This window comes from Cydia fagiglandana, chromosome 11, assembly GCF_963556715.1.
Source record: "Cydia fagiglandana chromosome 11, ilCydFagi1.1, whole genome shotgun sequence".
Lineage (NCBI taxonomy): Eukaryota > Metazoa > Arthropoda > Insecta > Lepidoptera > Tortricidae > Cydia > Cydia fagiglandana.
In genome coordinates this window covers 19,427,503-19,446,715 of record NC_085942.1, presented here as the reverse complement: position 1 = coordinate 19,446,715, position 19,213 = coordinate 19,427,503, and the positions used below count along the sequence as shown (strand labels likewise).

Genomic DNA, 19,213 nt, shown 5'->3' with positions numbered 1-19,213 from the left:
GTCACGTGTGATCACGATGCACAAAAAACATGGCCACCCAAAAAAAATAAATTAAACATTTCCTTCAGAATCGTTTCATAGCACATAGCACTAAACCTACGTTTCGTTTAAGTTTGCGCTTATATCAAAAATACACGAAGTACTCGTAAATTATCACCTCCACTTCTTCACATCTTGTGGATAACGTTGAAACTTTATCTATGCAGATAGTTTCCTGAAGAAAAATGATAACCAAGTCTTCACAACAACTTCTTAACTTAAGATACAACTTTTATATACGCTCTCCCCAAGTTCATCCCACGGAATTTTATTACCTATCTGTATTATGGATTTTGTTTAAACAACTTTATAGGAAACGTTGCTTTCGTCCCCCATTGACATCGTTGCTTTATTTGTATAGAAAAAGTTAACTTCCAAAAATTTTCAAAATCATTTCTGAGTGGAGCTGTACCATCGCCCACACTACACAGGTGCATCTAATGCCTTTCGTAATAAGGTACAGTCGACGTCAAAGATTATGTTTACACTGTTGTGCCTTACTTCCTTGTAATGAGGCGAAAAATGTAAACATATCTTAGACGTCAACTGTACAATAGCTATCCAGAGAATTATGTAGATAGAATCTTTGCACCTTCCCTTCATAAAAACCCTTTTTATCTTACCCTAGCGCCCCTTATATAAGTATAACTGATAAAATCCATGTAACATTTTCCCACCACACTTTCGCCGGTTAAAAAATATATATTAAAGGATGACTCACATTAGACCGGGCCGTGTCCGACCCGGAGCTTCCGGCGCATCGTTTTCTATGGAAAGCATCACGTGATCGCCTGTCATGTCATAGAAAAATAAGCTCCGGAAGCTCCGGCCCGGACACGGCCCGGTGTAACGTGAGTCGTCCCTTATGTTTCTGCCAAATTTTAAGATATCATTGGGATGGAACATAACATGAACGATCATCCCTAGTAGACCCGAAGCCATCGATTCACTAGGTCGAGTTACTTACCTAGTAGACCCGAAGCCATCGTTTCACTAGGTCGAGTTACTTACCATACCATTCCTAATTGATTAGAGTATCGAATTATCGATATGGTTTCAATATCTTATAATCGTAATTACGCTTAGGAATTGTAATGATACCTATATGATTTTGCCGATACTATACCGGTACCGGTTATTGAAGTAAATAATGGTCGATAGCGTTATCGATGGCTTAGTAGTTTGTTAAGAAATAAAATAAATAAAGAATTATAAACTAAATATGCATAAATTTAATCGCGATGTTGTGAAGTGTGAAGAACGCAAAAATTTTAATTAAGAAATATGCCAAATTAAAATACACAAAATAAACTTATATTTAGGTAATAATCACGCAATTAAAGTAAAAGTACATCACAATCAGTGAAAGTGTTATTTATAAAACATAATTTCATGTAATTTTGACGTTTAAAATAACCGCAAGAGACTCAAGCCTCACATAAACTCGTAAACTGCCTTTGAGAGATTTACAACATCGTTTTTAATCCCTTAGTAGCTAAAGGAACATTAATAATAGTAAATTAGGGAGATAAAGTGTGCGTCGCTACAAATACTCTTTGGCACGTTTAAAGAGCATTAACGTGTTTTAGTTGCATGGTACCGTAAAATGGGGTGAGTAGGGTCAAAACTGAAATTCAAACCTCGATAACATTTTATTTTTACATATGAAAACTGAATGGTGTATACAATAAGTGTTCCGGACGTTTGTATTTTAGTTTTTATTTTATTTTGGGTAGTTCCATTTCAAAACTTTGACGATAAAGAGGAAAACCCACCTCACCCCGTAGTGCCTCGTATTTGGGGTGAGAGAGGTTTTCATACAAAGGTAATTTTGGAAGATTGTTGGATCGATTTTTTTTATGCGTATTACTATAGCTCTATTTTAAATTGGGATACATTATTTTTGTAGCAGTAGCCTTATCCCTTATAATAAATCCCTTCTCACCCCCCTCTCAAACCTTCTCTCCCCATTCATAACCCACCTCTCCCCGCGAAACCTACTCACCCCGTTTTACGGTTTAGGAACTTTCAGTTATGGTCATTTTGACTCGCTAAGTGGGCTTCAGCATAGTAAAATTTTGTCTTAATTTCGGGTTTTTACAATATTTTTATTCGTTTTATTTCGTATGTTTCATACAAAAGCAAAAAAACTGAACTGTTTCTTGACCTATACGAGTAAATATAAAAAATGTCATGAAGAAACGTTTTGTAGGAGAAATAAAGGATAATGTCCGATTCCTGTATTTTTAAATTAGATCACATAAAAGATCATTATTTTATATCAATAAGAACTAGTACCTACTGCAGACTATTTACCTTTACCTAACTGTGAAAAATATCTAGCAAATATATTTTATCCACCGAAAAATACAAAAGCTGCCTCAAGGGTATAAAATGTCCACACGTTCTATCATAAATACACTCATCAAAAGCCACACTTGATACGAAATCTGGCAATACATGGGTATTCGATGTCACACGTTCGCTGTAAAAAACCGTATACACATACACGTCCATTTTATTGGACATTCGAACGTGGAAAAAAGGAAATTGTGCCAATTGGGTTCCTAGTTGTTAAAAAAATTAACCATGGACGAGACCTAACCAGCGACACATCTGTGCCTATTGTGCCTATTAATTCCCGGAATACCTTAGCTAGAAATAAAATAAATCTGACACAATTTATTCACTAGCCATACTGATCTGTCAGACAGATCTTGGACAGATCTGAGGGATACACACCTATTAACCTGTTTTTATTGCGTCTTGATACTCTTGATATACTTTAATTGCGTTGTGAAAATGCGCTTGATTTGTTTGTTTGATTGCGTTGTGAAAAGAAGCTACAATATGGTCACATTTATATACAGAAACTAGTAAGTTTTGAAAGGATCCTTCGGGTAATTCGTATTGAATGCCGTCTATTTCGTTAAGTACATGGCCTTTCAGCCTTTCACCGACCAAGTTTTTCTAAAGCTCAAGAGATTTTTAAAAACATATCACGTACACATACTGTATTCACATTAAAGCTACTTCTAAATCCCTATTTTCTATTCTATTCTGTTCTGTTCTATTCAATGTTTTACGCGTAATAATTATACCCTCGGATCAAATGGTGGTCCCTATATCCCTATGATAGTTCCTTCCAATCTCGTATTTTTATTACTAAAATGTTACATATTCTTATATAAATTTCTGTGCATAAGTTCCAAGAAATGTCTACAAACATATTACGTGACAGCTAACTACTCCATGTAAAAATTAATTGTCATAGAAAAATAATTGTGTGTCAGTCGACGCGAAAGGTATAATAAGTATATAAGACCCTAAGATAGTTTCTACCTAAACCGACCTAATTACAATGATAATGTGGGTTCTGTACTATAAATATTATTAAATCATTTAGCACACGGTCAACAAGTGAGGCATTTACCTTATCTTGCATCGGAAAACCCTCTTGGGGTAACTGCCATATTGGGTCCCTTCCGAACCTTCTCACATCCTGTAGTGCTATCACAGTCAGTAAATAAATAGTAGATAAGTTATCTCAGAAAACGTGCTTAGGATAGAAGTGGGCGGATTCTTTGGGCCCGATTCGGATTTGAAATAGACATCTATTAGATATCTTCTAGACATCACCAAGATACGATAACGATATGTTTAAGATCTAACCTGTCAAATTTGACATTTGCGCGATTCTGGAGACACTCTTGAACGATTTCCAGAGGATATGACTTAGAGATCCAATTCACACCTAATAGATATCTTACTCTATCTAACGTAAAAGTGACATTGGTTGCCCGAATTGCGCTGCAAAAGAGAACTAGTTGATATCTAAACTGTAACGTAAGTAGAAAGTATTCCCCGATTCTGGCCCCGCCTCTCAGTGGTCCCCGATCCTGACCCCAAGGCCGAGCCACCGCCCCTGCTGAACCTAAAAAAAAAAAAAAAAAAAACAATTAGCCCCCCATTTGAATTGATTGCGCTAGGTCTCAGCAGTGCCCGGCGCCTCCTTCAGGGACTTACGAAATACGCTAATTAAACAATACACCTTGTTCACCACGGTAACAATAGGCTTATCGACCCTTTTCTATTGTTCGATCTCGACTCGGGCGCGCTATTGTGTTACCGAGCATACTACCTGCCTGGACCCTTTCCTTAACCCACCGACGTCTCCATTCATGCCTTCTTTATGTGTGTATACTGTAGGTGTTTGTGATAGGTATTTTGCAATAGGTATTAGCGACAGCTATTTGCAATAGGTATTAGCGATAGGTACTTATTTGTGATGCATAGGTACTCTAACTATCAACTCTAATAACCCGCATTATCTTATTACCTCTTGGAGCTATTTCGATTTATAAGGAATACAGTTCTAACCTTCTTCTGACGTAGAATTTACACTAGTAATCCTTTGGCAGCCTAAACTAACCTTAACCTGTTACCAAACCTAACTTATTCTTCGAAAACCTAACCTAAACCTAACTTGACCAAACCTAACTAAAATCAACCTAACTCATTTCAAACTAACCTGCTTTCACCTAGTCTTCCGATATAAAGTAAACTCGTAGTTACTTGTTTCTTTCTATTATTTAAAAAAATAACGAGGCGTGTGAGGCATTTCTTGTGCACTTGTGTTCATTGTTATAGTAGCTTAATTGTTTTATTTATAGACGTCTATTATATTTTATACTGACAATGGATTTATTGTTTCCTATACCTATTCTTTTGATTCGATCCCAATAATTACCCATTTAGTAAATATTTGTTTTGACAAAGGAATTTTTCCAGCTCCACTTAAACAATCAATCATTACACCAGTTTATAAAAATGGTGACAGAGACGATGTCAATAACTACAGACCCATATCTGTTTTACCAGCAATTTCCAAAATATTAGAGAAGTTATTGAATACCAGATTACTGAAGTACTTAAATAAATTCAACTTATTTTCCCCATCTCAATACGGTTTCAGACCTGGAAAATCTACTGAAGATGCTGTATCTGCTCTAACTTCACTAATAGTTGACCATCTTGACAATGGATCGAAATGTATGTCTGTGTATTTAGATATCAAAAAGGCCTTTGACACCGTCTCTGTCCCCATACTGTTACACAAGTTGGAAAGAATGGGGATAAGAGATATTCCGTTTCGTCTTCTCCAGGACTATTTAACAAATAGGAAACAGAGGGTGAAATTGGGTGACTCCAGTTGTACCAGTGAAGATGAAGACGTGACGTACGGTGTACCACAAGGATCTGTGCTTGGTCCAACGCTATTCCTAATCTATATCAATGACTTGTGTGACTTAAAGATCCCCCACGCAGATATATTTTCGTACGCAGACGACACCGCCATCGTCTTCACTGGGTCTTCATGGGAAGATGTTCAGAAATTTACGGAGACTGGACTTGAAACTATTAATGAATGGCTTAAGAACAATATCCTTACGTTAAATACTGCCAAAACAAATTATATATGTCATAGTATATACAGCAATACACAACCTGTTAATAGTTTTGACATTAAAATACATAGCTGTTGTAAGAATATACTGAACTGCTCCCAGCAAACCTGTCCCACTATACTAAAAGTTGATAGCACCAAATATCTGGGTGTTTTTGTGGATCGGGGACTGTCCTGGTACCAACATCTCGAATATGTTATATTACGTTTACGAAAGCTTAATTGGATTTTTAAAAATTTAAGACATGTGGTGCCAAGAAGCGTTCCGGGTCTAAATGGCCACAGTAGAGACCTTTTAAAAGAAATCTACACATCGTTGGTTCAGTCTGTGTTAACCTATTGTTTGCCTGTTTGGGGAGGCGCTGCTAAGACTCGCTTTATAGACGTAGAGAGAGCCCAGCGTAGTCTTCTCAAAATTATGTACTTTAAGAGGATGTGGTTCTCAACTGATAAACTATATCAAATGTGTAAGTTGCTTACTGTTAGAAAACTATATATACTAACCTCTGTTCTAAGAAAGCATAAAACCACAACTTTTGATCGCAATCTCTTGACAAGACGGAGGAAAGATATTGCCATGCACCTACCTAAAACCAACACCACTTTTGCTAATAGGCAATATAATAAACGTTCTTCGCACCTATACAATATTTTAAACAAAGCACTAGATATATACCCAAAGCTACAATACGATGTAAAAAATAAGGTAGTAAATTGGTTAGTAGATAAAAATTACGATCAGGTGGAAGACTTGCTAGGATATGTAGCCTAGCCAAGCCGCACAAGTACACACACTCACACACACACACACACACACACACACACACACACACACACACACACACACACACACACACACACACACACAATAGTTAAGTATATGATAGTATAATACTAAATAAATTGTAAATTAGATATGGAAGAGCGGTGCCTCCCAGCACAGGTTATTTTGTAAATAACTTACAGGGAGACACCAGTCATTGGTAAAAATATGTAATGGTTTTTAATGAAATAAAGAATTTTGTATTTTTTTTTTTTGTATAAAGAAAAGAATTCTTTTATAATTTGGGTTTGAGTAAAGAGAACGACTGTTTAGATGAACTTGTTGATACATGTTACTTTGTGTGATTTAAAAAAAAGAACGAGACATGTCAACTGGTTTCAACATGATTTAGTCTAATACATCAACATTTCTTGTGCGTTGCTATTCATTGTTATAACAGCATAATTGCTTTATTAATAGACGTCTATTATATTTTATGCTGACAATGGATTTATTGTTTCCTATACCTATTCTTTTATAATTTGGGTTTGAGTAAAGAGAACGTCTGTTTAGATGAACTTGTTGAGACATGTTACCTTGTGTGATTAAAAAAAAGGAACGAGACGTGTCAACTGGTTTCAACATGATTTAGTCTAATACGTCAACATTTCTTGTGCGTTGCTATTCATTGTTATAACAGCATAATTGCTTTATTGGTAGACATCTATTATATTTTATACCGACAATGGATTTATTGTTTCCTATTATGCTTTTGAATTTGGGTTTTAGTAAAGAGAGCGTATGTATTAGATGAACTTGTTGAGACATGATTTTAACGGTACTGTACCCTGGTCATAGTGACACAATATAAAAGCCGAAGAGAAATGAGTTTGAGTAAGTATTACCGTCGTGGCAGTCCACTGTATCAGAGCTCCTTGTATCTATTGCAGTATATAGAAATATAGTGTTAATTCAACAGTGAAGTGTTTAAGTGTTTATAGAAAGACCCAACAATGGATGTAAGTATGTCTTTTATTACCGTAACTTACTTTGTTTTGTTTTCACTTGTGTTCTTTGTGTTTTAATTATCAAGATTGTAGACAGTGTGTAAATTATTGTTTTATATTGTTTCAGTTCACTGAAAATACTTTCAAGAACTATTACTACCCGGATAATAATAAAGACGAATCAAGCGATGAAGAGGGTACGCTTGGTTTCAAAGTTAAACAAGCCATCGCAAAGAAACGTTCAGAAAACAATATCGATAGTTTCTTTGAACGACCTAAAAAGCAACCCAAAATTGTGAAACGGTCTTCGAATGTGAGCAAAAGTTCACCAGACGGTGTTGCAAACTTATCATCCGGACAAGACGACGGGGCGTATGCATCACATTTGATTAAAATCGAGATATATGATATGCAAACAATTAAAAACGTCCCACCCATGGAACACTGGAAGCATGCGGACTTCAGATTGAAATATTTTGCGTTGGAAGACGATTTGGAGCTACAAAATACGCGAAATATTATTTATAACATAACAAAACAATTAGCTTCTAAGGACAGTAGTGTGAAATATTTTATAGATAATAAGAAACAGTGATAGTTATAATTATTAATGATAGTAGTAGCTTAATGATTGTGTTAACGTATTTCTCATTTTTTACCTCTCCTTAAGTACATTTTCCATGTAACAGATTATTTTTACTGTATAACATTACAACAAGTTTTAATTTAAACTTCTCACTTGTAAAGGTCACAGTCCCCACTCTTAGAAATCTTATACGTGTAGTCAACTATTTAAATGAAAGAAAGCGCTGTATGATTTCTCATTTCATAATGGACTCTTTGAGCTGTGATGTCTACGATCTTGAACTTATCAGACTCTGTGAAGAAATAGAAGAAAATGAAGATCTATGCGAGGCTGCCCGTCTTGTGAGCCAACTTCATCGAGAGGCGTAAGTAAAAATATTCCTGTTCATACATGTTTATAACTCTTAACCGGTACCTGTTTAACAAAGGATGGGTCCGTAACTTGTTGTGACCTGAACTAATTGTTAGGATAAACGTGGGGTGGGAGAGGACTGGTTATATAAGCGGGGTATCTCGAGTTTATATCATTCAGTGTTTTGGTGCCGTGCTTGTATTGTGATATCCTTTTCCATAATGGTGTTTACTTATTATCATATTGGTCTCACCTTACCTCGTGATAAGATTGAGGAATTAAGTAAAGAATTTATTGTATCATATTTTCATAGAAATATTAGAATGTGGTACATTTCAAACAAATTACCTCACACGTTACTGGAAGATTCTGATATTATACCGTATTATACACCATGTGATGGGCATATAAAAAATTCCAAGGGGAATACTGAGTCATCAGATGTGATTGATGGAGTTTCGATGATGCAGGCCTATTGTCAGCAGTGTCGAAAAGACTTACGTTAGTATATACAACCTACCTTTTTAGTAATTATTTTTATTTTATCTCACATTAAGATATTTATGTTTATTTTGTATTGTTATAGATCTTCTCAAATAGGACGGGGAGTAAAAAGGACAGCTGCAGTTTTGGAGACTGAAGAATTCTTGTTGAAGAAAAACCGTCCAGCAGCTGCTGAACCTGTCACATCAACATCACCCGAACCAGTTCCCGATGTCATTGTGAGTACAAATAATAATCATGAAATTGAATGTTCTGTGTGTAATAAGTTTGTCTCTAAAAGATATTTTAAAAATCATTTAAATAGTAATCTTCACAAAAATAATGTTTTATTTATTTTTATTTTTTATTTTAAACTTTATTGCACAGTAAAAAATATACAGTGACAAAAGGCGGACTTAATGCTACACGGCATTCTCTACCAGTCAACCTTTAGGCCAAACAGAGAAGCATAGTTGGTGCGGGGTATGTAAAAACACTAAAACTTGATGCTTAAAATTAATAGGTACAAATATAAATGTAATACGAAGATAAAATAAATATATATACAACAACGATATATACGTATATGTATACAATAATGATATATATAATATATATATATATACATATATATACCTGCTCCTAATTTACTATGATTTAATTATGAGACTTTTCAAAAAGATACTTGCGCAGCTTGCGCTTGAACGTTAACTTAGTATCGGCTTGTCGTATGCTGAGAGGCAAATCATTCCAGAGACGGATGGCTTGCACGGTGAATGATTTGGACATAGCACTAGAACGGTGATGCGGGACAGCTAAAACAAGTTTACGAGCAGTGCGAAGTTCGCATCCGGGTCGGGCAGTTACAAATTTAAATTCAGATCTCAAGTAATCTGGCGCCACTGGGTCAAATAGAATGGAGAACAGGGTGCATAAACTTTTGAGACTTCTGCGCTCACGAATACGAAGCCAGTTGAGTTTATGGCGAAAGGCGGATACGTGGTCATATTTCCGGAGGCCATAAATGAACCGAATACAGTTGTTCTGTAGTCGGTCGAGCTTGTCCAGTAATTCTTGCGTCACATTAGTGCAGCACACATCACAATAATCAATGACAGGTAACACCAGTGCTTGAATAAGGAGAGTTTTGGTAGAAATCGGTAGAAAATGTTTAAACCTATATAGCGAGCGCAAGGTATACGTAACTCTACGACACACATCGGACACTTGGGGTTCCCAGGTCAGGCCACAGTCAAACAGCAATCCTAAGTTTTTAACTTTGGTGGAAAAAGGGATGACAATATTTTCGAAGAGAATCGGTGCAACATACGTGAAGTCCTTATTTAATACCAGACGCGGATTCCCGATAATGATAGCCTGACACTTGGAGGGATTCACAGCAATTCCGAAGTCTTTGGACCAAGATGAGATGCGGTTGAGGTCATCATTCAATCTCGAGATAGCCTCATCCACGTCCTCAAGCCTCGATTGGGTGTAAAGTTGTAGGTCATCAGCATATAAATGGTAGGAGCACTTAATTTTGGTTGTAATCAAGTTAATAAAAACGGAAAAAAGCAAGGGAGAAAGTATACCACCCTGAGGAACGCCCGAAGTTAGGTCGCACCAGTCGGAAAGCGACTGATCAGCTAATGTTTCAATAAATAAAGTTTTGACATTGAATGGGTTAATGTTCAGTTAATTGAAAATGCTTTTAAGAATAGGGTGGCCACTTACAGAATACTAATAAATGAAAATGTTCACCAACCATTTACTCCCGAATCTATTTTACTAGGAAATAAAGATAAAATCTTTGCATTATTGGATCGTTCCCTCACTGATCACCATGCTTTAAAAGTAAACTTTATTTTAAATGCGGATTTTACTCAAGAGAGCAAACAAGTAAATAATACATTTGATTTCCAATTATGTAACAATGTAGTTGATGTTAGCAGCGACAAAGATGAGATTTTCGAGTCAGTTGTTAAAGATATATTAACAAAATTATTTAACTTTGAGAGAAAAGATAGTGGATGGAGTTTAGTAAAATTTAACTATCTAGATGTCAATGTAAACAAATTTAATCCATTGCGTGGTTCTTCCTATATCGAATTACCACGTGATATTCAGAACAGAAAAGCAGTTATTAATGTAAAAAATAGTGATCATGAATGTTTTAGATGGGCTGTATTGTCAGGCTTGTATCCACCTACAAGTCATCGTTCAAACACTACGAAATCGTATATAGCGCATAAAAATAAATTAAATTTTGGAAATTTAACTTTCCCACTTAAAGTTGGAGATATTCAGAAATTTGAAAAAATGAATGATATAAGTATAAACGTTTTTGGTCTTGAATACAATTCGAAAAGTAAAATACATGACATAGTAGGCCCATTACACTTAACAAAGTGCAAAAAAGCTACCCACTTGAACTTATTGTACATATCCAAAGACAGTAAGGGGCATTATTGCTATATCAAAAATTTATCTAGGTTAGTATCCAAACAATTATCAAATACACAGCATGCCGCACATATTTGTGATGGTTGTTTGTCGAACTTTACAACTCGTGACAATTTAATGAATCATCAAAGAAACGATTGTTTCCATGTTTGTACACATTTACCTTCAGAACAGGATAAAAAGAAAAACTGGTTCAATGAAAACGTTTCCTCCAATATACTTACTTTCGATAATTATGAACGTAAATTAAGGGTACCTTTTGTTATTTATGCTGATTTCGAGGCCTTTCTAAACCCGATTCAAACAGGTAAAATTAATCCTACTACATCCTCAACAACAAATATACAAAAACATGAGGTATATAGTTTTGGATACTATATTAAATGTTCTTATAATGATAAATTGTCAGTGTACAGAACATATAAAGGCAAAAATTGCACCCAGGAATTTATGAAGTATATGGAACAAGACTTAAAGGCCATTTGTAGGAGAAATACTTTTGTAAAAACTCCATTGCCTTTATCTAATGCAAATAATGTGCATATTTCTCAGAGTAGTACATGTTATATTTGTGATAAAAATTTAAACGAGGATTCAGTCATTTCCTATAATTACTATACTGGTCTTTATGAAGGAGTGGCACATAAATTTTGTTCTGAAAAATACAGGGCACCTAATTTTGTACCTGTATTTTTCCATAATTTGTGTAACTATGATAGTCATTTTATAGTGCATGGGCTTGGTTTGATGGAAGGCGACATTGAACTGATTCCAGAGAACAAAGAGAAATACATTTCATTTTCTAAGAACTTGCAAATAAATAATCGTACAGTTAAATTGAGATTTGTTGATTCACTTAAATTTATGTCCAGTAGTCTTGACAAATTGGCAAAAAACTTGTTGCCTGAACAATTTTATGAATTAAAATTGAATTTTTCATGCGAGGAGGATTTTAAACGCTTATTACGAAAGGGTGTAAATCCCTATGAACACATGTCATCATACGATTCTTTAAACTTAACAGCTCTTCCCTCTAAAGATGATTTCTTTAGTTCCTTGTCTGATAGTCACATCTCAGAGGAGGATTATGATCACGCAAAAGATGTTTGGTCTCATTTTCAATGCAAAAATATGGGTGATTATTCTGATTTATATTTAAAAACTGATGTTTTAGTACTAACTGATATATTTGAAAATTTTAGAAACCTTTGTCTTAAGACGTATGGATTAGACCCCGCTCATTATTATACTGCTCCGGGATTAAGTTGGGATGCAATGTTAAGAACTACAAAAATAAAACTAGAACTCCTAACTGATATCGATAAAATAGCTTTTATAGCGAAAAATATTCGAGGTGGCATATCACAGTGTAGTAATAGATATGCGAAGGCTAATAATATTTTTTTGTCAGATTATAATCAAAATATCCCATCGTGATTTCTTATGTACTTTGATGCAAATAACCTTTACGGGTGGGCTATGTCTCAATGTCTTCCTACCGGTAAATTTGAATGGGTAAATACAGATACTGACTTTAATATATCTGATGACGCTGATCATGGTTTAATTTTAGAAGTTGATCTCGAATACCCTAACGAGTTGCATGACTCTCATTCAGATTTGCCATTCTGTCCTGAAAACGTTTGTTTGGGTAATTCCAAAGAAAAAAAATTAATTACTAATTTAAATAAAAAAACGAATTATGTCATTCACTATAGAAATCTAAAACAGTGTTTAAAAAATGGTTTGAAATTGAGTAAAATCCATCGCATTCTTAAATTTCAGCAGTCTATGTGGTTAAAAAGTTACATAGATTTGAACACCCACATGCGATCACAGGCATCATCCGATTTTGAAAAAGATTTCTTTAAACTAATGAATAATTCAGTGTTCGGTAAGACCATGGAAAATGTTGCAAAACGTGTAAATGTCAAATTATTAAATAACTGGGAAAATCGAGGAAAAACGCAGGGGGTTCAATCTTTGATAGCGAAACCCGAGTTCCATAGTTTATCCATATTCTCTGAGAATTTAGTGGCCGTTCAGTTGAATAAAACTAGAATATTTTATAATAAACCGATTTATTTGGGATTTTGCGTATTAGATATATCAAAAACTTTGATGTATGACTTTCACTACAGCTACATGAAAACCAAATATCCTGACAATCTTAAGCTTCTTTATACAGATACTGATAGCTTAGTATATCAAATTTTCACGGAAAATTATTACGCAGATATAAAATCAGACCTTAATTTATATTTTGATACATCTGACTATCCTCCTAACAATAAATATGATTTGCCGTTAATTAATAAAAAGCGATTAGGGTTTTTCAAAGATGAAAATAATGGTAGAATTTTAAAAGAATTCGTAGGTCTGAGATCTAAAATGTATACCTTAGATGTTGAAAAATATGACGAGAATGATGAGAAAACTGAAAAATACGGTGTTTTATCAAAAGCCAAAGGAGTCAATAAATGTGTTACAAAAAAATTTACTCTTGACAATTACAAAACGTGTTTATTTAATAAAAATTTGCAACGCGCTCAAATGCTAAGATTTAACAGCCGTATTCATAAAAAATCCTTAAATGAGGAATGATCAGCTTATTAGCTAATCCGCTGTTTAGGCTTAGTAAGCCGTTGATAAGAACCATGATTTATAAACGTTTATTAGGGGCTTCTTAACTAATAACCAGATTAGACGCGTTATGTTGGCATCTTGGCGCATCATAGACTAAAATATGGCTGAACATTAAATTAAAAAAAAAGTTTGACAGCAGCACTAGCGGCCAATCGTAATATCATGAAGAAGTTGATTTACTATTTTGACTAATTTTCGGAATTATCTCTTATTAAAATAGCTTCTGTGCCACAAAAATAATTAAAGATTGCTGCATGGCCGGAAATTTTATAAAACTTGGTGAGTAACTACGTTTACAGACAAGTATCTTATACAGCAACAAGTAATAATATGAGTTCACTGCAATGTTGATATACCTATATCTTATTGCTTTTAGTTTAAATATTATGTGGAATGGAGTCGAAAGAAGTGGGGTTCTTTCAAACTAACCGAGAAGTGCATAATTAGCGAAGAGAAGAAGTCGAAGCCAGATACCGTACCAGACCCCACTCGCCTCCGCAAGAAGAACCATTGAATAATGGTTCATGAGTTCACACTAATTTATTCTGGTTGCGGCAGAAATTCACAACGGGTCAACAAAACGAAGTCCATTCAGACTCACTAAATCAGGTATGAACAATGTCCTATACTTTCTTGTTTACCTTACATACCTGCAGTGTTTAGAGTTAGACAAAGAAAAGTCTGCAGCGATTTTGATGATAACTCTAGGTACAGTTCAAATTTTGGGCATGACCATCTATTTATAATATATTATAGACATAGGTACGTAACATAAAATGTAGTATCTGAACATGTTAAGATTGACACTTGCATTGACGGCTTTGACATTATTTAAAGGTTATAACACTTATAAATTTGGTAAATTTATCCGTGCTTTGTGGAGCTTGGTGTATTTGTTTAAAATTATGCATAGGTACCTACCTATTATAGGTATTATATTTCTTAACCATACAATGGAACCAAATGATAATTATATGTACAAGTGATGTTTTATTGTAACAAGCCGTTGTGTCGCGAGTTTACTTCTTGTCATCGTGTCATTAGTAATAATTTTGTAATGGTATTTATTTTATGCATGGAACAATGCGATGGTTATTATACTCGATCACCTAGCCAACCTACTTACTACGAGGAAGGATGGTTCACAAATTAGGCAGTATTTAAATACCAGTGTACGGGTGTGTGTATAGATACTGTGTACCTGCTGATTAAAAATAAGATGTTTTCTGCGTACAGTTTGTTATAATTAAGTTGGCTAATCTATATCTCATCAGACAGTTTGGACATCTATTCCAGAGAGTTTGCAAGGTCAATGTACAATGATATCATATTATAGTACCTAATAGGTAATGAATAATAAATGAAGTCATATTGATCTCTGTCTATAGCTTAAAATGATACTTAGTTACCATAACTATATTGAATCATGTGACCCTAACTTAAGTACATCCATTATATCATAAGCTAAAAATTAAAGAAAATTGTTGAATACAAAAATACTTTTATTCAAATTATTGCATCTTTTCAGATCCTGAAAGTACCATCATTAGCCACTGTTATTGTTGAATAACTCCAGGCTTTGGAAGAAAAGCTGTGGCCTGTGAACAGCTGTGAATATTGGTCAGAGAAGTGTAACTGACTCCGTACACTGCAAGTCCCAGCAGGAAATCAGCAAGAAACCTAAAAGAAAAAAAACATCAAAATGAAAACCTAGCTTGATTTAGGTTGAAGTAATAAAATTGTTCTAATTTAATTGGTGTTTTATTTTACTAATTAAATATATTTTTTGACTTACAAGGTTAAGGTTTGTACAATTTTTATTAATGATTTACAGTCACCTGCAATAATATGTTACACAACAAAGGCCCATAAGAGCATTGCACATTTTTGCAGCCTTCGAAGAGTAACATATTATTGCAGGCGACTGTACCCATATTGAAATACTCAAAATTCCATTTTTCTAATTACAATGCAATAAAATCTTAAATGTATCTAGCAGTCTAATAGGGATGTTTCCTGTACTTAAAATAAATTATGTCACACCATACCATGTATAAAATAAAGCACCAGATTATTATTAGAAAATAAATTTTCATATAAATACCATAATAGCAAATCATTTTGAGAGTTCTAAATAGGAAAGTAGGACCCTATTTTGCACATATTTATGATATTCATGTGTTTGCAATATTGTTCTGATGAAAGTGTACAATTTATATAAAGTAAAGTAGATATTCATAGGTAAGTTCATGCTATGTACCTAGTTCAAAGAAGTTCAAAAATAATATTGGTAATTAATGGTTCTTATGTAGAATAAAATTAAAAGGTATTTTTGAATACCAGACAATGACAAGGACAAGTTTAGTGCTGCCCATCTGATATTAAGCACTGCAGCCTACAGGCAACTAGCGGAGTTACAAATAACCGACAGTGCATTTTTGGGAGCACTGGAAACCTTAGCGTCAAGAACAGGTAGGTATAGAATCCAACCTGGATGACTATACTGAATAATTAGTTGACATAAATGAAACTTTCATTCTATAAAGTTCAGCTTGCAATATTTTTACCTGGAGGCCAAATTGTTATGCTCAAAGCCAATATTGAGCAAACTGCCTATGCAATGACTGCATATACCCGTGACTTTTTCAGATTTTTCATCACTTTACCAGACTGACAAGAGTGCACACTTCTTTTACCTGTAAATAAGTTGATACTTTTAAGTAGTGCCTACTTACCTGTGATATTTTTTATTAAACACAGTCGGTTAAATATGTCTATAAAACAAGTTAACTTATGGTAAATATTATAATCTCATTAGGTATAATGGTTAGTTATTCAATTGCAAACTATGAACGAGATTGATGTACTCTTACAGGGTCTATAATATTATATAGGTAGGTATAATGTGCGCAAGAAATGCAATTAAATTTAAGTTTGCGAAATGCGAACACCCTGATCTTAAATTAAAAACAACGTTTCTGGCAAGTGGTAATAATGAATAACTAAAGGGTTTACGCACAAATATAAGTAAGTCCTCGCCGTGTCCGACGATGGCGACTCCTCCAAATATTTTTAATTAGGAACATGGAACGCTCTAATATTACTTGCCAAGCCAAACTTGGTTTCGAAAATGCGATTGTATGGCGAGCAATGAAGCTGGCCCGCATAGATTTAAGTGAATCTGGCGGTTTACCTATTTCTCCAAACGCCTAATAGCTGTGAGGGAGGAACTCGCTCCGTTTATGATGCATTTTTCCGACTACGCGATCATAGAATTCTGTTGCCTTCTTCGATATTTTGGTTAAACGAAAATCACCATACACAAAATCACATAAACAACTTATAAAAAGCGGGATATTTAGGTTTCGCGCCATTTTCGCACTATATCCAGGTATGTAATACGTAATTGCACATATTAAAGTTGTTTTCCATTCACATTTGGGATTTTAACCAAAACGTACTATTTGCTCTTGCTCTTGTCACTCTTGCCAAAATCAGCTGTTTCGTGACCGCCATCTTGTAAAATAGCAGATAATAAACAGATAAAGAAGGGTCCTCGGCTCCGTAACTTTCCGAGGATTTAATAAAGAGATGATCAACTGTTTAGCGCTAAAAAGTGTTTATGAATCACGTTTTGTGACATCCGGTTATCAGCAACTGATGATCAATGCTCTAACTGTTTATGAATACGGCTGTAGTCTATAAAACATATAATATTCACTCAAAAAATAAATAAAATATCATTATCGCATGAAGATACAAAACGATACTTATTAGAAAACTCTTCTGACACTCTTGCGTGGGGTCATTATAAAATACCGCAATAATTAAAAAGTTTCAAAGTTGTAATTTAATCACACAGAACATTCGAATTCCAAATTATTGTTTGTACATTATATATTTTTAAGATATTACTTGTAAACATGTAAAAAAAATGTATGAATTTTATTTTATTGTATCTTTTAAGGTAGTTTTGTAAATAAGAAACAAAAAAATTAATGTTAAAAGTGTGATCATATATAATAAATTTATTTTTTTACGTAATCCTTTTGTTTTTTTCTACTATATCTGAGTTGTTTAAATAGTAATCTTCTTTCTGAATATTACCATTTAAAGTCCATCCGTTAACATATCAACACTCACCCACACACACACACATAGACATAGATTACGATATTTAATAATGATTCACTTTTATCATCCTTTCACCACCATTGTCGCAGGTCCTAGTGGCTGTGGTAAAACTCAATTTGTCACAAACTTTTTGAATAACTCCAAAGAGATATGTAATGTTGAATTTGATGAAATTATTTGGTGTTATGATGAAATGCAACCTCTCTACAATCTGGAAAATGTAAATTATAGTCAAGGAATACCAGATTTTTCAATTTTTGATGGGAAGAAACCTAAACTTCTTATTATAGATGATTTGATGAGAGAATCAGATGGACGAATCGTTGACATTTTTACGAAAGGTAGTCATCATAGAAACTTAAGTGTTTGTTATATTGCACAAAACATATTTCATCAAGGTCGAGGTTAACGTGATATTTCATTGAATACAAGCTACATTGTATTTTTTAAAAATCCCAGGGATAAAACTCAAATACGCTACCTGTCACGACAAGTTTACCCAGAAAACTCAAAGTTTGTGGACGAAGCCTACAAAGATGCTACAAAGGAGGCTCATGATTGACCTGAAACAAAATACAAATGACATATGCCGTTTCAAAACAAAAATATTTCCGTTCGATGGGCATTGCACAGTGTATGTACCTAAAAAGGGGTTTAAATATGATAAAAATCAGCATATTTTAGTCAGTTCTACATGATGCATGCAAGAGTAAACACATATAAACATTTACTTGAAGCATTGCAGTTGCTTAAACCCAAATATCGTACTGCGTTACTTAAATCTTGTGACGATGAAGAGATCAACATTATTTGTGAGTGTATTTATAACGTCCTAAATGGGAAAATTCCATTAGAAAAAAAAGAAAAGACGAAACTAAAAAAATATAAAGATATTTTAAGAAAATTAGTTTCGAAAGGGAAACATAAAATAAGAAAAACTGTTATAGTTCAAAAAGGAGGTGCATTTCTACCTATTATTTTAGGTGCAGTTTTAAGTGCTTTAGTGAACTCTTTATCATAAACAAAATGGAAAACACAAAAAAAAATTTATTAGTAGAATCAGATTTTATTGAAAGACTGAAACGGAATGAGAGTCCACCCGAAAATTCCTCATCTCGGCTAGATGGAGAGATGCAAAAGATCCTTAAATGTAAAATGAATGATCGCGAAAAGTGGACGTTATATTCTCAAGCATTACAAAGATTTCTACATTTTATTGAAACAGATCGAAAACCGTTTAGAATACCCATCGTGATGGAGGGGTAGATCAAGTC

The 19,213-nt window shown here is 34.1% G+C and overlaps 2 long non-coding RNA genes across 2 annotated transcripts; one reads left to right on the top strand and one right to left on the bottom strand.

The window, feature by feature from the left end:
* The first annotated feature begins 13,873 nt into the window (after nucleotides 1–13,873).
* On the top strand, nucleotides 13,874–15,558 carry LOC134668598 (uncharacterized). Its single transcript, XR_010098816.1, has 2 exons — nucleotides 13,874–14,414; nucleotides 15,334–15,558. It is a non-coding gene; the product is annotated as an uncharacterized LOC134668598 (long non-coding RNA).
* On the bottom strand, nucleotides 15,287–17,488 carry LOC134668597 (uncharacterized). Its single transcript, XR_010098815.1, has 3 exons — nucleotides 16,999–17,488; nucleotides 16,373–16,501; nucleotides 15,287–15,485 (listed from the first exon to the last, which is right to left on the bottom strand). It is a non-coding gene; the product is annotated as an uncharacterized LOC134668597 (long non-coding RNA).
* Nucleotides 17,489–19,213: the final 1,725 nt, after the last annotated feature.